General features: G+C 36.4%; 1 protein-coding gene across 1 annotated transcript in view; it reads right to left on the bottom strand.

Annotated features, from left to right (window-relative positions):
• The window catches only part of DOK6 (docking protein 6), a 270,560-nt gene that overhangs the window by 160,465 nt on the left and 88,444 nt on the right, over positions 1-21,651 (bottom strand). The gene's annotated exons all lie outside the window — the stretch shown is intronic.

Here is a 21,651-nt window from a genome sequence, read left to right as displayed (position 1 = left end):
TAAAATTAGGATTGAATTCTCAAATAAGAACACATTTGCAGTTCAAAGAGAAGCTGATTATGGATAATCCTCTAGACTATATTATGCAAGTAAGGGATTAGATATTAATCTAGTTTTATAATCTATGAAAACAGTTTACTTGTTCTCCTCTTCAGTGCTTGCAAAGCTCTATGAACAATACCATACAGAATTTTATGCTATTATTTGAAGGGTATATTGAAAAACAAAAAAAACCCCAATACTAGTTCATGGTTCCATTGGCTGTATGTGGAGAAGAGACTTATTTTTTCAGAAATTATATAAAATTCAAGGACACAACACAAGAAGTATGGTACTCTTTAACTTGGATCACACACATCTCCCATTAAAAAATAATAATAATTAAAAAAATCAAGGAAATATGAGCAGGGAGAGCTAACATAAGGAATTTTCCCCTCAATGTGATGCTGTCTAAACAAAGTGTAAGCAGCAAATATAGTAGCATTAAAATAATTAAGCTTAATTAACCACATTCTGATATAATAATACTGGCACTATCCCACAGTGATTATCTCAGATGGATGTTATCAAAGTTAGTGCTTTATTTTCAAACTTTACAATTGGACTAAGGTGACAATATGTTTAGTTATGAAGACTGTATACTTCTTAGCAAACATACAAGTTTTAGGCTTTTTCTACTATGGTTGTAAAGTTGCAACTGTACAACCGTACTTCCTATTGCAGAAAATTACTTCACCTAACCTGAGGGAAAGAAAATATCATATTTCCTGAAAAAAAACCAGCATTACACTGTGGGACATCATAAACCCTCTTTATTAGATAGTACTTACTTCAAATAACAGCTTGGCAGTGTTGCAACTTTCTTTACCAAAGCTGCAGCACTGCTCCCAGTTAGGTCTTGATTAACCAATTTAACTCCTAACAACATTATGGAGTTCCACATGGAGGTAGAGGATATTCATAATATTTTGACCTTACTAAAAGCGACAGCACCAACTGTCTAAACAGGACGTATTTATTCATTTAATAAAAGTGTTGCTTTTAATAATACTCCTGGCTCTTCTGGGATCTAGGTTTTTCTTTAGTCCATGTGTATTTTCAGTTCATCTCTCTTCCTCTGAGGAAAGCATTTTCCTAAGAAGTTCTTTATCAAGGTAAAAGCCATTCCCTTCATTTCAAATCTTATTGATTTCCTTATTTTCCTTATCTGATCTTAATTGTTTACAGTCCTCAAAGACTTCTCTACAGGTCAATATACTGACCCCATAATCAGTGGTGGTGGGTTTTAGCACAGCACAGAATCCACATTTTACAGATGACCTGAATTTTGGACAGCTGGTGATAAAGTAAAAGAAGTGTTGCGTTAATCGACTAGAAGTTTTTTGAAGGATGGTTGGGGTTTTTTTGGTCTTTTTTCATTAAAATATATATGGCACAGTCATATACACATTACATATGTACATATATGTATATATGACACACCATAATGCAAAGCATCAGTTAGAACCAGTACATCAGAAGTACCCCTAATAAATGAAAAACTATATGCAAAGGCAAGGAGTCAGATTTCATCCCGAGAGGATGGGAACATTTTCCAGATAAAAGGTCATCTAATGTGTACTCCAAAGCAATTCCTTCAGTGGCAAATGAACAGAATCTTCTAAAAGGCAACTTCAGTCTTTTTTCACGGATATCAATCTGGGACAGTGTGGAATTGAGTTCGAGGGTCTGCAGCTAAACTGACAAAATTCAAGAGTGCAGTGCTGACCCTTTTATTAGCGGGTACTTCAAAGTATCCATCGAAGAGGTCTAGATGTGAGTTATCTTTAATAAAAGCTCCTTAGTAGGCTTTTTCTCAAATTTCAGCACTGGGATGAATTCAATGGCTTCAGCACATAGACTGCAGGAATGAACAGCCCTTGCTTTTAAAGGAGAACACTGAATAGCAAGAGCAGGGAAGTGTAAGTTTTTCCTTTAGATTGTTACTGCTTCATTTTATTGACATCTGTTTTTTCCAGACCTTTAGGGAGAGGAGAGACCTGAAGAATGGAATGGCTCGAAGAGGGCTCCTGGTATGGTATGTACATAAAAGGTACATCCCTGCATTTGGATTTTAATTTTTTTTAACCTACTTTTAAAGCTGGTATAAACACATACAGTTCCATTGCATTTCAGCAGCATTTTACCTTATTACACCAACAGACAGTTTGTATCTCAGTGTTTGAAAAAGCATTAGCATATGAATTTACCTATAAATATGAATAAATAGGTGCAGATGTGAGCATACAGTAAACAAACATTTGCCTTTGGTAAGGCACCTCATTGTTATACAGAAGCCTACTCAATTATTCATGAACTGTGAGATACTCTTTTATCCCTGGCCTACTTTAAGATGCCATTGGCTGTAATCAAAACTTCTGAAAAACTTCTAATGTCCTCAGATAATTGGGGTAGCCATTGTGAAAGAAATCAGCATTAGCCCTTTAACAACAGGGAGAATAAGAACCACTCAGAGCACTGTCTTCATAATATTTAGAATTTCCTGTGAGATTTAAGTGTCTGTTTTTCACACACGCATTGTTGAAGAAATGCCAAATATTTGATCATTTAATCAGTTTTACAGTGTTCTTGCATGAGCACTCACTGCTCAGCAACTATGATTTAAAATTTTTCTATCAAGGGCAAACAACACAGTCTAAACCTATGGCATTACTTTTTCTGGAGAATTCAGAAAAACAGCATTAAGTAGATGCTATGTTTAAGTTTCCTTTTATCAAAGTATAAATTACAAGGACCGAAACTTGTTTACTACAAACCTGACAATGATCCTATTGAAATTACTGGCAAAGTCCACGGCATAGCAGAACATCTTTAAACAACTTCTTTCCTCTCTCAGTTTTATAAGATGGGCAAAGCAGAAAAATTATACTCCTCTAGATCCCACTACCTGTGCAACTATGAGTCAGTAAGTGGTGGCAGTAACTCAGCACACTTGTGGTCTGCTGAGAACTAATTCAGCTGTCCCTTGCAATATCACAGGGGACATACTTTTCATTACAATGTACAAGTTTGCAAGGGAGAGTAGCCTCTGTTCCTAAGGATGGGCTCTGAGTAGCCTCATTTCGGTAGCAAGAGAAAAGGATTCCAGACCTGGAACAATATAATTTTATCACCCTCAAATGATTTCTGAAGTCTTTCTAGTCAGAAATTTGACTTCCAGTGCTGATCGCTTTCTATTAATCTTTAGAGATCCCTTTTAACATTTTACTTAAAACACTGCAGTAGATCAATTCACGATGAAAATCTCTACATAAATCTTTTCTTACCTTCTCTTCTGCTTAATTCACCTCTCAGCCCACCTTTCTAGCATGTTCTTATTTTTTAATATTCTTGATTACTATATGCAGAAGTTTGGCCTCTGAATGAATTGTTATTCTTTGTGCTCATATCATACATTCTTGTTTTATTGTTGACAATAAACATGGTTGTTGACAATACATCCATTAAAACACCTATTACTGGAAATGTATTGGCTAAATTAGTTTTTTAGAAAGAAAATTTAGAAAGCAACTTTAGAAAGAAAATTGTTTTCCTAAAATAATTGAAAATAATTTGTTTACAGTGGAAATTTAATGTATGATTTTCCATCTTCCAGAGATTTCTAAAGCCTTTTCCTAGTCATTTAAAGTAGATGTTTTAGAAATTAACTTTTCCTTTTATCCACAGTGGTAGCTAACAAAGCTTTGCCAGTCATCACTAATATACAGAGAAAGGATTTTTATTGACAAGTCTTTTACACATTATTCCAGAAATTCCACCTAACACTCAAAAAAAACCAACCCAGAATAAAAAAAAACCCTCATCCATCTTTTTCTTTTTTATTTTTTAATGATGCCAAAAAAGAAAGTTACAACACTATAAGCTTTTTTTGCAAACCAATTAAGATGCTCTGAAACCTCCCTACTCCTATCTAAAAGACAGTACAGATGGCAATCACTTTCTTGGGTATATTGGAAAACTTATTTTCTGCCACTAGGTGTAGAAACATTTGTCTCTAGAGAGAAGCAGCAGTGAGTCGGCTCCTAGTTACTAACAGAAATCATCACTGACCAGGACAGGCACCAAAGCATCACTCATGGGGCTTTCCACTAGTATAACCCATCAAATGATTCTCTGAGGAAGTAACCTACATAATAATACTCAGTCCTACGTTTACATCTTGTTATCTGCAGGAAAGGCTAGTTAATTTCTCCTCCCTGACTTTCCAAGTTTTGCAGTGCTCTCCTGTTAGACATCTGCAGTGTATGCATTAAAAACACTAATACATCAGTATGTCCCAATTTTACTTTACTAGTTATCACCATTCAAAATAAATACTAGTTTTTATGGGGTATGTGAGAGAAATGCAGTATGTTTTAGCTAAAAAAAATCTTGTCTCAAAATTAAAAAAATGTAGCATTCATAGTCAGAAAAAAAAAAGTCACGGTAATATTTCACATTGTTTTGACACCCACCACTTTTTGATTTTTCTGTACGTATTTTGGCAAAGGGAGAAGACATTAGGGGTGAAAACTTACCACTTCAGTGGAGCTACACTTGTCACACATTCAAGGAAAATGTAAGAGAAATTAAAAAGCAGTTGCTACCTGTAAAAAGGCCCAAAAGGAAAACAGGAAGACAAAACCATTCACACCTCAGCTAAAGAGCAAGTTAGAGGATGTAAGCTAATGCTGAGTGAAGTCAATAGAAAAACAAAACAAAACAGAACACCTCACGTTTGCAATCAACCTACTTGAATTACCAATACTGCTTGAAAAAGACAAAAGCACAGAGCGTTGTACCAAGGCACACCATCCCTCTCACACTTAGGTTTCTGGGCATCTTTGAAATTAAGGTGCCCTAGAAACAGTGTTTTCTCTGCCTTGAACAGCATTGATTTTGCTGTCTACCTTTTTGAAATACAGCTACCACTGCACCAAGTGGGTGCATTTTGGGTGGCAAATTTGGATCTGCAAGAAGAAGCGAGAGGTAGAACACTACCACACAGCACTGAGCTCCCAAATTAGTGCAGAGTAGCAGGGAATCAAAGCCACCTCCTGTGCCTTTACCACACCACTGGGAACTGGTTTATCTCCCAGCAGCAGAGAAAAGATCCTCCACAGTCAACTGACATCTACCTCCCGAACAGGAGGAGAGGCAAAAATAACCCACAGCCCTGCTCCGAAGCATGGGGTTACTTGCTCCTGTCAGCAGCTCTGGGATGTGGGGCCAGGACTTTACCACAAGATATAATAAGTCTTGGGAGGTTTTCCCTTTTTTTATTGATTCTAACTCCACCTGCTCTTGTTTATTTCAATTTTCTTCAAATATTACCAAAGTATCTACCATAAAGTAATCACAATAGAAGCAAATCTGTTTAAACTGTAAAGCCAGGATTAAAATAACCACAAATACATCCCAAAAAGATCACTAGTAATGCCTTTAATAAAAAATGCTGTCTGAAGGTGTGTTATGAAGGCTATTCAATAGGGAAACATTCCTCATAGATGATAACCTTGTACATACCCTCGAGCTTCCTTTCATCATTCTACTTAGAAATCAAGGTTAAACCTCATGTTTATAAACCTTGTAGTATGACCTTCAGCAACATTATAGAAGACAATTAGGCCAGAGAACATTTTAGTGTCACAGTTCAAATCCCAGAATTTCTGATAGCATTTTTTTACTATTATTATTTTCCAGATTGCAAATTTGCTGACATTTAAAGTTAGGAATAGAAGAAATATAGAAACATCTGCTACAAACTCTTTCATCTCAGATTAGATCAATCCTTGTGGGCTTGATTGCAGTCAGGGAGAATTAGGATGGTTAGAGAGAGATGATTAAGGACAATTCACCCAGTTACAGTACACATAGACGTCATATTTCTGCTGCTGTAACATACCATTATAGATTCATATAGATGTTTATAATATACTATAATTTATGGTGTTACAGTCACAGGCTATACATGTAATCCATAAAAAGATTTATTTTATTATTAGAGACTTCTGTGAAATCAAAGCACACCATAGTAATTTTCCAACTATTCCTAAACTAACTAAACTATAGTGTGCATAAACACTTTAGCTAAGGAATCTGAAGTCTTTATTTATTTTTTTCCTGTGTTTAAAAAAAGAGCAAGGGATACATATCTGAAAAGATTTGCATCTTCTATTCCTATGAAAATTGTTATACAATTTTATCAGTCCTTAAGCACCCACCACTGTTACTTTGCTTTGAACTGCCAGCAGGGCAACTCAAGGACAGAGGGACGGTCTACACGAATAATGCACTCAGTTTTCATAGCAGCCTGCAGATCAGCGGAATTTATCACTTATATCTGAATTGATCTTATGGCTATTTAAAAAAAAATCAGTTCCAGTAGCCATTTTTTGCCTCTCTGCATTTCTGACTCAGTTTTGGCAAGACTACCTTCAGTAATTCTTTTGGAGGAAAATTAATACTGCTTGCGTGAGGTCTGGCCTCAGTAGATGAGAAGAAAAACCTCAAAACAAACCACAATAAAAATTTGGTTGCAACAGTTTTAGCAGGTATCAAGCAGGAAAACCCCAGAACTTGCAATATTTCCAAAGGAATTGTGCCCAAGAAATCTGAAACATTTCACTGAGCTTAAGCTGAATGTGTAGCACCTACTTATGAACAATTATGTAGCTAGAATTTGTACCCAAATCTGTATTTATTCCCAAAGGTACTTTTCTAAATGTAATCAGAAAAAAATACCAACAGAGAAACTTATGGTTTTGTTATGCTTTAATAATAAATTTGAGTAACTTCTCAAACTGAACCGGAGTAACTAGCTTACCTAACTCATCTGATTTTTTTTTTGATGGAAATACCAATTTTTTACTTACTTTTTATATTTTACTTTGATTAGTTACAAATAAATATAGCCCACTTGAATATGAAAAACTACAAACAATCGATTGATATTCTGCAATGGAAAACCATATTTACAGGAAAAAAAGTCGTTACTCCTTTCATTATTTTTTTAATTAAACAACTACATATTGAAATAATGGAAATACCACCGCAGTAAACTTTCTTAATTTTTAACTCTTCCATAGATGAGCTTATTAAGCTGAAATGCAGTCTTTTATACATATTTAGTAGACAGTCATCACTTTGTTCTTGAAAAAGTTAAATTCATTTAGCATACCTACAAGGGAACTTAATGCTGAGAAACAGGCAAGTTAGAGTTATTGAGAGAGATTCTTATTTACATCTTTACAAAACAAAATTCAGACTTTTATACACAATCTGAAATAACACACATTGAAAGATGATATCTTAAAGATGGGTTCCTTAATATTTTATGTTACGAAGGTGAGGATTTGTGAAAATAAGTGTTACAAAATCAAAACCATGCAACAGAATACCTTAAAATGAAGAAGAGCTGCTGAACAAAAGAGTAACCACAAACATCTGTTCTATACTACCGAGGGACAAAAACTCAAATCATTTTTACAGCTTCAGTTTAGAGGGTTAAAAGCTCAAATTCAGCTTCAGAATCCAAAATTATCCCTCAGGTTTACATTAGCTAGTATTCTACCACATCTATCCTTACTTTTCTCTACCTTATCACACAGTCTTGGCTGAGGTATCACAGTCCTCAAGACGCTGTTGTTTTGACTCATAAAAGTGGAAACAGTGTGCTTTGCATGAGATTTAATATAGCTGAGCACAGCACTAAGTCTAAAGCACTTTCCACAAAGAACAAAAATGTGAGCTGAATATAAGTGCCACTGCATATTTATGTAGGTGTATAATTTCTAACAGCCGTTGATTCTCAAAGTAGAATAGGAAAGTTATTCCTTTATTCTTGGATGTATTTTGTCATTTCAGCATATATCCAGAAAATCTTGCAAATCCAGCCATACTGATATATATGGATGAAAGCTAACTGTAGTCTATAGGTGCTACTATTAAATGCCTGGTCACAGTCCCAGGCACACACACATGCACAAAGTGTATGCAACATGTTTAAATGCAGTGAGACTAAACAATATATAAATACCAATGTAGAAGAAAAGCCCTTCAAACATACTCTGATACACTGTACTACAGAACAGAGTACAGATTCTAAAAATGGCATTTATCCATGACATATAATTCTATAAACCTCTGAAGTATCAGGTTGGATGAATCAATTATGTTGGTTTCCTACAAATCAAAAGTATCTTTTTTTATGCAGTTGCATATTCTGCTTAGAATCTTCTTTATGTCTGCTAGATTTTATGGAGAAATTAATCTTATATAGAAAAGAAGGTGTTCTGCAAAATGAAGGCTGCAGTAGGATTCAATCAGGACCTCAGAAATAGTAATGATCAAGAGGATGTCTAATACCAGTGCTGAATTTCTGACATTTGATTATCTGCATTACTGTAACCTATAGGTTAAATCTCCTCCTGCCAAAGAATCATAGTTTTAGCAGATGCTAAACACCTTCATTACATCTTAGCTTTAGCCTAATTGAAGAGGAGGAAGATGAATTAACAGCTTGTGTTAAGTGGAAACAGTTAAAAGCTCAGTTAGCAAGAATCCTCTGCAGCAGGAATAAAATGGATACTAAAATTGAGCACTGTGATGAAATTTTCTGCAGTATTCATACACAGAGCTACCTTGATTTTTTAAAGTAAAAAACCAAAACAAAAATCAAACCAAACACCCAAAAAACCCAATCGTAATTTGCTCTGGGTCTTAAGACTTTAAGAGGAACATGTATACAGACAGATACATACTTCAAATACCTCATTTGCTTTCTGCCACTCTTGTGCTACTTATTTTACAGTATTTCCTGAAAAAGTCTGCTCAAAGACGTTACCAGTCTGCTATTGATGTATTGTAATAGCAGACTGGTAACATCTTTAAGCAGACATTTTCAGGATGTCTGCATCAATATTGCACTGAATAAACACATAATCCAAACCAAGAAAAGGATGAGAAAACAAACACTTTTACACACAGCTAAGAGGATTTGGAAGAAAAAGCTATAGCCCTTAGCTCTTGTAACTACCAACACCAGTTCTGTTCAGCTTTTGTTGCAACAGCAAATTTTTGACAAAGACAGCTTTTACTCAAAGAAAACTAGCATGAAAGAGCTTCCCTAAGAACTCAAATACAGCTGGTGTGTTACATTCCTAGCCAGGATGTTCTGTGGGGAAATGTGCCACTACAGGGGATTATAAATGCTGTTGTTACAACCCCAGGGAAATAATGCAGAGGAAAAGCAGATGGTTTCCAAACCCAGACTTCATAAGTCCAAAAGACCACTCTGAATTCCCTCCTCTGTACCTGTGATATGTCTCAAAAAAGTCTGCCCTGAAGTGTTTTAGTGTTTCACTCCAGGTAAATCCGCAGAAGTCACGCCAGTGCTTTAGTATGCTTTGGCTCAGACCCAAATTAGTAATACTCAAGACATCACAGATCAAATACAAATTTCTTTGTTAAGGGAAAGATGATCATCCCACCAAGTTAATAACATTGTCTCAGAGGGAGAAAAAACAAACTCAAACCAGCTCCTCCTCCGTCACTTCCACTGATTATTACCAACTTTCCAGAGCTAGTAGGAGATAAGACTGTCCTTTCACAACCATTTCCCATGGGCACTAGAAAATGATTACTCTGCCCAAATGATGCTATTTATTTTTTATATTCTCACTAGCTGCATATAAATAGAATACATCTTGATTTTCTGTGTTCTGAGAACCACCTAAGAGCAGGAGTGGGTAGAGAAGAAGAGGAAAAGAAAAAAAAGGTAGCATTTCTGGTCAAATCAGATAACCTCTGATACCCTATACAGAGTACAAACATCTAACATATTGGTTCAATATTAGCTAACACAAGTCCCTTTTCTCACTTGCAATATTAAAAGTGCATAAAATTGTGTTGCTTATTTCCCCAGACTGCTGAGATGGTCTCAGCTACAAGAGCTGAAGTTATAATACATAGTCTAACATTAAAAAGGAGGGGAGGGTGGGAGGGAGAGAGAGAGAGAGAGAGAGAGAGAGAGAGAGGGAGGGAGGAAGTGAAAGTGTTGTGTGCTCATTGGTACTAATTCTACCAGAAGCAAGATTTGGCTTTGCAGTATTAACTGGTTAATCCTCACAATTTAGTTGTGATGTCTGAGTGAGAGTTTAAGTGAGAGTTTAAGTCTGAGTTTAAGTTTAAGTGACTTTAAAAAGTAGGAGACTTGTTACAGATACAGATTTATTATATAGTGATAGCAACGAGTATACTCATAAAACCACTGCAAGTCAGCTTTCTTGCTAAGCATCCCTTCCATGCAAAAAGTCAGTAGAAAACTACAATTAAAACCCAAAATATGCAGATTTTATGGAAAATACCCAGTAGGTTTAATAAAATAATTACCTTTATTAATAGCTACTGAACAAGAACATACTATGAATCATGAACTAAAAAAACTCTGCCAGATTCAGAGACTGTCAGAGAATGGACTAACAACTTTATTATACTTTTTTGTATTAGAATAGTGAAATAAGCAAAGTATTATGACCAATTCTCAGCTTCTTCAAGACAAGAATTTGTGTATATGGTGCCAGTTGACTAGCTCACCAGAGGTACTGTCTTATATATCAAGAGTGCACAGAAAGTGTGTCTTCTTGACCTGTTTGTTTTGTCATGAAGTCATAGGGGAAATTCCCAAATAATTTTCAATATCATAGAATTAAATTTTCTGATTTGGGGGTGGGGTGGGGAGGAGACACAAGGAAGGAAAACAGTTTTCACTGTAGAATTACATAAATGAACACTCATAATCCCAGGCATACTCACCAAATGATTCAGCATTTAAGGGTTGTTTTTTATATTTACATCACCTGTACATATCAAACAGTACATACTGACAGCAGTAGGTAAACTTCAGTCTCCTCATGTTAGTATATTTTATCACTGATAATAGTATATATTATCACTGATAGATGTATTGATGTATTTATATCATAAATAGGATTCCAAATTCACAGTTATATTTCCAGTATCTCAGAAATTAATCCAAGCAACTCTTTCTATGAGGCCATTAAACTCTTGCCAGTATACAGACACATCTAAGTTCAGTACAGCAGAGCAACAATTTCTACAGGTATGCCCTTTTTCTTTTAAAGCCTGCACTTAAAATGACCCCACTTGCATATAAAACAAAATAGAATTTGGTAAGTGTTGGGCATAGATGAATGAAAAGAAATGTGCAAGTCACCATGCCCTGCTTCCTTCAGTTGCAGAAACAGGTAGAATAGGTACCTGCAACTTTTTGATCTTCTCTATTCCTCACACTATTTATAACCAATGAGACAGTATAAGTCTGACAGGTCTTTTTGTTGTCCTCATGGTACTGGCTCACCAGAATAGAAATTATTTCCTTCCTGAGGAGTAGCAGAGGAAAAAAAAAGTTGGACATTTCACATTCATAATTCTTTTTTCATAGGTGCTCAGTGACTAGTACACAACTATTGCGCTTTGGAGAGCTAGCTTTTATTGTGATTTAATTTATGAGTCTTGTCCCAGCAGAAATTTTAATTCTGGCAGCGAACATCTGCATGAATGGATTTTTGCCTTTGACTCCAAATCACTTGTTTTAGTACATTACCCTATTGGCTTTTGTATTTTTAACATATAATATAAAGAATCTGTCATCACGAAGAGCCATTCAGGTGTGGACAGGGTAGTTCAATGCAGCATTCACAAGTGAACTCACAGCATCAGGTCATAGCCAGACAGCCACTGCGACACAGCAATTAAGGATGCTATACCATCCTACCTTTTGATGGCAGAACCTTTTGTTCTATTTCTCTTTAGAAGGATCCAGCTCTGTTCTTTTCAGATGGCACATAGCATGTGATTTCTCCTTTAGCTCCTCTATCTTTCAAATTAAGAAGTCCCTGCTTCCTAGTGGGTTTTTTTTCCTCAGGTTTTCTTAAGTCTGCCCTGCTGGACTTTAAATATCTTTCAATGATCACCTTAAATAGGTTCCGTCTTGGTTTATGATGGATTTAAGCTCTAAGACTTCAAATAAAATATTACATAAATGGAGCTGACTCATAATGGAACATTATCCATATTTACAGTGATTTTTTTTTTTACTTTTTCACAGAATTCTTCACTCCTCTATTGTTACTTCCGTTATTGCTGCTATTTCTATTGTTGCATATGACAGGAATCCCTTTCTACTAATAACAGTCTCCGTTCTTCTATTATTAGCAGCACAGTAATTGAAGAATATTAGCATTAGTAATTGTCTTGTAGGATATGTTCCAAGAGACATATTGTGCAATGCCATAGAGTCTGTTTATTTCCATCCTACATACATAGCTGAAGTTTCATAATCTTAAGCAAACTTAATTCCACAACACTTACTTTGGGATGAAGTGTTTTAAAATATTTTTCAGATCTTTTTGATGGGATGTCCTTATTTCTGAAGTCTGCAGGAGCATCATTAAAATGTAATTTTGAATGGTATTGGCATTGAAGACAGGAGGTTTATAGGGTTTTCATTTTTTCTAAATTTGGTCCTTGTAGAAATTAATAACACAGTTGTTCACCACACAGTTTCCATGTCTTATTTATAGTAAACTTTTCCAGTCATCTTTTGCAGATGAAGAGCTTGTTTTTTAGTTACCTGCATCTCTAAAGGGAATGAGAGCAATATTCCCACTGACCACAGGCAGAAACAAGAAGAGAAGAGAGCAAGTTTGAATTCAAAATACTGTCATTGAGATGGGTGGTCTAAACTACTTTGAACAGTGAATATTTTCCCTGTTTCTTTTCAGAATTTTCATTCTTGATTATTGCTAACAAAAATCCACAATCAAAAAATAGTAAAATATTAGGAAAATAATACTTCTACAAGATATACCTACACAGATCAATACTGGAGCTGATCTTTTGGACAAAGTCTTTCTAGAAGCACAGCAGTATTACTCTTTTTTTATCTAATATATTCCTTGCAAGAATCATTACAATTGTCCTGACAGAATTTGCACAAATTAGTCCACATATATTCAACTTGTCTTTCTGTGCTCTTCCGCATCCAGAAATTATGAGAAAGCCACAATTTTTAATCTTAATCTTTAGTTCTCAAAGTCTTCAAACAACCTCTAGTTACAATTGAAGCAATATAAAACCCTTACACCCAAAGAATTTTGCCTAGGACTAACTAAAATATTTTCATTTCCTTTGGATAACCATTCCTTCTTGTCCAGCACAAACTTTGGATTAGACCATGTATCGGGCTTAGTCTTCCAGTCTTAGTGCTTATTTAAAATGGGATTATTTTAAAAGAGAATTGAAAACTTCTTTCCCCTTTCCCCCCTGCCTATAACCAGAAAAGAACAAAAAGTAGTTAAAGAAAATAATAAGCCTTTGATGTTTTTCGGTTTTGGCTGGGTTTCTGTTTATTTTTTTGTTTGGTTTTTTTTTCCCCCCCTCAGGAAAAGCAAGGCAAACATTACCAAAAAAAAAAAAAGAAAGAAAAAAAAAAAAAGAATCCCTCAGTGACCATAAACTAATTCAGTAACAGAACACAACACATACTTAATTCCTTTAAGGTCGTATCTGTTATGTCATTCTGCTTGTCACCGTTCCTTTTAACAACACTACACCACTTCCCCAGAGATGCAAGTCACTTACGTAAGTGGGTGTTTGTTGTCTGTGTGTGTGTTTGTGTATATCTCTACTCAGAAGCTTTACTGGGGAGAATGTATACCCTCAAAATGAAGGCACAGAAGACACCAAAATTAAACTAATTTATAGGCACCCCAAGTGAAAAATTCATTAGCACAGAGGATTTAAGCAAAGTATATGTTATTAAAAAACACACGGACTTCCAAGCTTTGCTGACTGAAGTTCTTCATTTTCAGGGTAGTGCTCTTTCTGATCTTAGACTTGTCATAGAGATGGTGTGTGTCTTATAAGAGAGATCTTACATTAAGAAATCTGGTTTAGTACCCCTTTCATTACTGCTGCAGAGGATGACTGTAAAATGTGAACAGAAGAAGTTTGATCTGATGGGTGAAATTATTTTGAAGTCACATACTGGTAGTCAACAATCCCACTCAGGGGTGTTGGATTAGTTTACTTCCACAATCCTATGAATATGTGAATTAATGACTAAATGCAACCTTAAATGCTTAAATTTTTTGCAAGTTTAGTTGTATTTTTCTCTGCAAGAATTTATGAGGAAAAACAACATGGAGAACTCTTTCTCTAAAGATAGAGTCTTTTCATTCCTCCCAGTTTTGCCTTTTATTCTCTTTTAAAACTGGATTTTGATGAGGCAGAGCAAAATAGGTGCACAAAGCCTACAAGAGGTTTTGCCACTTGTAGACCCTGGAAGCAGGGCTCTCAAGCAAAGGCAAATGGTTTAAAGGTATCAAAGTACTCTTCTATCAAGGTCTACTTCTGAAACTGTAGAAAGTGTTACTACAGTGTGTTTTTCCCAAGCCAACCTCAGTCTTCACTTTCCCTTCCCCCTCCCCCATTCTCCTGTTACTCAAAAGATTCTCAGAAACAAAACTTTTGTCACTTTTTGGAAGTAGTAGCTTAGGATGGCAGCTCTTTCTCCTTTTAAGATTGCAAAAAGATCTGAAATTCAACTTTCTTCCAAATAAAGGACTTCCTAAAAAGCCTGGGTGCTGCTAACTTTAATAAAAACAAAAAAGTCAATGAACTAAGGTAAGGGTCTTTTAACAATTCTTGTGGCATACTATATAGCTGTAAAATATGATTTCAGTGTCTGTGGATTAAGGTTTAGTAATTTCTAAAGAAAAGTTTAGTGTTGCTTTGTCTAGAGTAAGGATATGTATAATTCCTTTTTTTTAAATCCATCATGCTTTATGCCTCCAAGTTGCATAATTCTCTGACCTCATCTCTTCAGTCTAAACATAGCACAGTTCAAACATGCATGCAAGTATCAGGCTCTGAACAAAAGCTGAATAGAAATTAGATTCCAAGCACTGAAATGGTAGTTTCCATTCTTTTGGAAGTATAAAAGGAAAGAAGTAACTCCTTATCTGGAATGAGGGTTTTATCCACTACTACAGAAATGTGTGTTCCTACTTTCCACTATACAATGTGCTCAATGTTCACAAGTTTTTGAAGTTCTGATCACATCATCAAGATACTTGTATCAAGACATCTCTTGCAAAGTTCAAACATGTACTTTTACTCTTTGTCTAGGATAACCTGTATCCTGCACACATTAAATATGACTTTTTAATAAATTTTAGAGAAGAAATAGTACATGGCAAACATATGGGGTTTTAAATTAAGGGGGGTTTCTGTAATGAAAATTTTCTCCCCTTTCCCATCTCATCTCTTAAGAGGAGCACTGAGCAAAGTACAGTATTTACAGCCCTGCCATTATTGTAGTAGTGGTTCTGACAACAACATCCAGCACGAAGGTTACATCACAACCTAGGCTACAGAGGCCAGAGGCTCAAAACAGCATTCTGTCGATTTCAGAAAGTTACTTAACACCTTGCAAACTAGAAGTTGACGTTTCATTGATCTTAAAATGTTCCTCCACTGTATTTCTAACATTTTCATTACCAATCCAGTAGTCTTCAAGTATCTGAGACTGGTGTGACTCCACAGATGTAAATTATTGCTGGAACAGAAAAGAATCTGCTTCTAAGCATTCCAGAAAACTAATTTCCTGTATGTCACCTGCAATTAATGGTAGCTGAATGAATAAGGCAAACAGTTTTGTGTGAAGACACCCAGGATGAATAAGTAGATTTTGATTCTTTCATTTTTCATCTAAATAACTACAAGTACTGCTGAAGGCAAGCACAGCAAGTTGCTTCAAGCGATTGACAGGTTGTCAAGATGCACCAGAAGTGATAAAAAATTTAGAAAAATATTTCCCATTTTCATTTCCTGAGAGTAGATTCCTTTAAGAAAATATGACAGCGGTAAATATATAAATAGAGAGATTGGCTATCCTTATTTTCATGTTACCTTACTTCTGTTTTCTTGGTCACATGTAAGTACTCTCCACATCCCAAGGAAGCAACTTTTCACAACTAAATACAAACTGGACAAACTAATTTGACTCCTGAGAATTAAAAAGAAATAAGAACTACATTTTTATCTTGCCTCAATGAAGAATCATTTTTCAGATAGAATGAAATAATTAATGTTTAATCTCCAGAGAAGACTCCCAGATGGTCTGAGTCTGAGAGCAGGAGACTTTTGCTAGTGGAAATGGCAGCTCAGTCATCTGAGAGCTGGCACTTCAGTTGTCTTGTTCATGAGCAAGAACTTCACCTCTGGACCTGAAACTTTGCATCTAGTCAAGCAGCAATGACTAAAACATGGAAGAGAAAGAGAGGTCCAAGGAAGTACACTTGTGACCTTGTAAGATGGTCAGCTCCCCACTGTACTTGGAGACAAGCAATTGCTTCTGACCTCATGGCTGAATGCCAGGATGGTTGTCCACAATAAAATGAGCTACCCCAGGAATGACCAATAGATCATCATTATAATTCAGGAAAATTCAGAGGAGAGTTATGACTCAGACACACATTTTGCATTAGAAGTAGCTCTTGTGGCTATAGCGGACAACTCCTAAAAACCATTCATCTCATACATGAACGATCCTGTTCAGACCCACAGGACAGAATTTCCTGCATTGCAGCAAAACAAGCAGAGTGTAAGTCTCAGAAATCACCATTTCCCTTCCCTCTGGTACTGTTTTACAATACTGCCCTCCCCTCAGCAATTTCTTTACTTCATCCTTCCAGACCACGTGAAATAAATGTCTGACAGAACCTCTTCGCCAGCATGCACGCACAGACTGAAACTTCACATTACATGATTGCTGGTAGTTCCTTCCTCCATGACTTTCCTGATTTCTTGAATTTAGTGAGGACACCTTGTGCTTACAGCTTACTAGAGAGCAATCATCCTGTTCATGGGAACCAAAAAGGTAGGTGTCACAGTTTAACCTGGCAGGCAGCTAAAACACCATGCAGCTGCTTGCTCAGTCCCACCCTACACAGCGGAATGGGGGAGAGAACTGGCGAGAAAAAAAGCAAAAATCATGGGTTGATATAAAGACAGTTTAATAGGACAGAAATAGATGAGAATATAATAACAGTAACAACAATAACAACAAAACCAATGATGATGATGGTGATGATGATAATAATAGAATTAGGATATATAAAACGTGATGCACAATGCAATTGCTCACCACCCACTGACCAATGCCCACCCAGTTCCCAAGCAGCAGCCCCTGGCCAGCTTTCATCCTAGTTTATGTACTGAGCATGACGTCATATGGTATGGTATGCATGACATTCTATGGTATGGAATACCCCTTCAGCCAGTTTGGGTCAGTTGTCCTGGTAGTGTCTTCTCCCGCTTCTTGTGCCTTTAAGCCTACTCACTGGTGGGGTGCGGTGAGAAACTGAAAAGTCCTTAACTTGGAGTAAACCCTGCTTAGCAACAACTGAAACACCAGTGTGTTATCAACATTATTGTCATACTAAACCCAAAACACAGTCCTATACAAGCCTCCAGGAAGGAAATTAACTCTATCCTAGCCAAAACCATGATAGTAAGACAACAGGGTATTTATGTAAGCTCTGCTGTAGTTTGACATCCCTGTTGAATGCTCTAATTCCTGGGTTGAAATAGTTTTGTCTCCAATGAATTTGAATCATCCACAAAATCTGAACCTCTCAAAATTCAGACAAGTGCTTAACTGAGCTGCTATAGGAAAAAAAAAAAAAAATATCTGAGTTTCCTGAGGTATTAAAAATACCTCAATTAACTTATCATTAACATCAAATTTTGGTGTATTTTTATTTTTTCCTTGTATAGGTACAGTAGCCTAGAGATTTCTCCCTCATTTATCTCTTTGCATTGGATATAGCAATGAAGCATAAATGCTGAACTGGTGGCATCACAGCCATCTCCATAGCAACACACCAATTTCCCAAGCATCATCATGGCTCTACTGTCACTGAAAGCTGAAAGAAAAGCAAGGCTGAGAGAATGGAATGTTTGTCAAGCATTCAAATACAGTGCTAGTTTCAACTACTCTCTTAAAGCAGACCAAACTCTACACCTGTCCTGGTTTTGGCTGGGATAGAGTTAATTTTCTTCTTAGTAGCTGGTACAGTGCTGTGTTTGGGGGTTAGGTGAGAACAATGTTGGTAACACTGATGTTTTTAGTTGTTGCTAAGTAATGTTTATACAAAGTCAAGGACTTTTCAGTTTCTCAGGCCCTGCCAACCAGAGGTCTGGAGGGGCATGGGAAACTGGGTGGAGACACAGCAAGGGCTGATGACCCGAACTAGCCAGAGGGATATTCCTTACCATAGGACATCATGCTGAGTATGTAAACTGGGGGGAGCTGGCTGGGAGAGGCTGATCACTGCTTGGAGACTGGTTGGGCATCTGCCAGAGAGTGGTGAGAAATTGTATTGTGCATCACTTTTTTTTGGTTTGTCTGCTTTCCCTTTTGGGTCTTATTCTTCTCTCTTTCTCTCTCCTTTTCATTATGATTGTCGTTGTTATTATTATAATGTTTTATTTCAATTATTAAATTGTTCTTAACTCATGAGTTTTACCTTTTTCTCGATTCTCCTCACCATCCCTCTGGGGAGGTGGGAAGTGAGCAAGCAGCTGTGTGGTACTTAGCTGCTAGCTGGGGTTAAACCAGGACAATACCTTCAGCTAGAATACTGACACAAATACTTTTATAAAACAGACAAGTGTTTGGGTTTGGGTTTTTTTGTTTGTTGTTGTTGTTGTTGTTTTTAATCAGTCTTAACATAGAAGTTCTTTAATTATTTCCAGTAAGCCTCAAACAGTGATTGGATTACTACTTCAAAATAGATGCTTGATTATATCATTTCTATCACAGTATACATTATCTAAATAAGGGATGACCTCTTCACATGCTTTACTACAGTAGCACTCAATATAGCCCTTAGAGAACAGGAGAATACAACACACACTAGGTTTTAAACTTGAAGGTGATTTAAAAATTCTTTGCCTACTGCTGACATCCATTATTTACTAAACAACACTAATAGCAAATTGATATTCACAACAGCATAGGTTTCATTATTAGTTAACAAAAAAGCTCTGAAAGAAAGCTATCACATCAATAACAAGATCATAATTGTTGAAAATACAACTAAAATTAAAAAAAATGAGACAACCACTTAATACCACCTTTTTAGCAAGAGATCCAAACTCTGATGAAACTTAAAAATCGTATGTTTTTCCAAGAATGCCCCATGAAGTATATATCTCAGAACAAATCTTGAAGCTAATAAAAAAATATCATTTGACTAGAAATTGTTGTCTTCAGTACAACCAAACCAATTAATCACTGCACTCTTATCAGAGCATTTCAAATATACTATGCATTGACAAGTTGCCTACACAATAGCAGTCTTGCAATAGAAAGTAAAAGGCAAGAGGAGGAAAAATTAACACACTGAAGACATGCTCTGTCTTCCATAGACTCTCCTCTGTCTTTTACAGAACTGCTCTGAATCAAACCTCCATACTTTCCTTCTTCACAGCTCATATCTGTACTATTCCAGCCCATCCGCATGCCTACCCAAGAGCCAGCATGAGTTTTTTTCCCAAATCCCCTTCAGGGATTCACAACAAAAAAGTGAAATCTTGACAGACTTACAAAACCAAATGCTTCCAGTGGCATCCAGTCAGTTAGTCTTAAACAGCCATCCGTCCCACATCTAGAGGATCTCATACACTTCTGTGACTACAGGAAAGCGTTGGATTAAAAGATGGGTCTATAATTAAATTAAGATATTTCTGTCCATCAGGAGATGGGTAAAGAACAACAGGGATCATCTTCCAGTGTTATGCATCACACAAAATTCTGGTTTAATCCTTTGATTCACAGTGCCTGGTACCTCAGAAAAGAAATGGCTGGCTGCATGCAGAAAAAGAGAACTGCTATGATGGCTGAAAATGTTTTGTGATGCGGGAAGGTTATGATTTGTGAACCGTATTTTTTCTGATAGTGAGGGAACCTCAACAAAAAAAACCATAAGTTAACTTAAACTTTATTCCTTAATACATCGGGAACATGTCTGGAAGAGATCTGAGCTGTGGTATGAATGTATTTGTTTACTGCACCCTTCCTATTCCCTTACCTGCTGAGCCCTTCCTCCTCCTATTCCTCCAGTTTCAGCTCAGCACCACGAACTCATTAAGCCCCATTACTTTTGTTCTTATTGCACTCAGTCCCATACTTCAGGCACATATTTGAGGTCCATACTTCACCAGCTCATCTCCACTCATACTAGCGCATTTCCCACTGGCCCTGTCAAGCAAAGCTACGAGCAGCTATCTCCACTTTCGTGCTTTAAATTCCTGGAGTTCAGAATCTCCCTCCTACCAGACTGCCAAACACACCAAAGCACCCTTTATTCATGTACACATTGCAGTAAAACATCTAAAAAGTACAATTATTTACCTAAGAGATAATAGCAAGAAGGTAATACTGTCAGAGGACTCACGTTTCCAACAATTTGGCTGTACAGTCACAAACTTTTCCTGTTCCGTCTTACTTACACAATGCAGTACCACTTATGCTTTTTACTTGCTTGCTTTTATAAAAATACCTTTCACAAGAGAGGGCCTAGTAAGGACTGCTGATGCTGGGTAAACTTAGGAGAATTAGGGGAGAATAATTGTTCATCTCCCTCTCAGTCAGGTCTCAGTAAGGAGGATTGACTCAGATAACCTCACTTAACATGAGACTTCTCTTTTGTTGCCCATCCATGATTTTAGTAATTCCTACACCAGCTAAAAGACTCAGGATTTGGAAAGGGTATCTAGTTTTCTTAACATACTTTGAGAAAAATATTGCAAAAACTACTCAGCAAAATAGCATTGTTAGAAAAGAGTCTACCTACATAGCAGCTGAGAAAAAAAATGGGATGAGATTTTCCTGTCATACTAATACAGAGTCCACAGCTGCTGCCACTTCCCCAGTTACCTCAGTGCTTGTATGCAAACCAGTGGGTACACAAGGCTGAACACCTATCTGCCAGGCTCCTTATCTACTATTTTGTGATTGTCCACATTTTTCATGAGACTATAAACTAGCTCTTTACAAAGCAGATGTGTCACATAACATGTCCTGGCCTTTTTTTGCCTTTACTCTAATGAGTAAAATTGCATTTGCTCTACCTTCTATGTTATCTTCCCTGTCTATTGAATACATAAGATAAGGCATGCTTGTCTTTACTGTTTCATAGATTTGTTGTTGCTATAGCACTAGCTTTAATTTTCTATTTTAGACCTGCAACACTGGGAACTAAAAATATAAAAAACAGCAGTAAAATCTTCCCACATTTAGTTTTGGTTTTGGCTCAAAACTATATGAAAACTCGAATACTGTAATGAAGAGGAGATATTTCAGGTACTACAGATGTAATTGTAAATATTTACTCATCATCTTCTTTTTTTATTTTAATCTAAGACACAGGCCCCTGATCTGACAGCTGTGGTGACCCAGCAGGCTAAGAAGGAAGTCAAAATTATGTTGTGAGAGCAAGATAATAACTTTATGCAAAA

This window comes from Falco punctatus (assembly GCF_963210335.1).
Source record: "Falco punctatus genome assembly, chromosome: 3".
Lineage (NCBI taxonomy): Eukaryota > Metazoa > Chordata > Aves > Falconiformes > Falconidae > Falco > Falco punctatus.
This window is presented reverse-complemented; position numbering and strand designations above follow the sequence as displayed.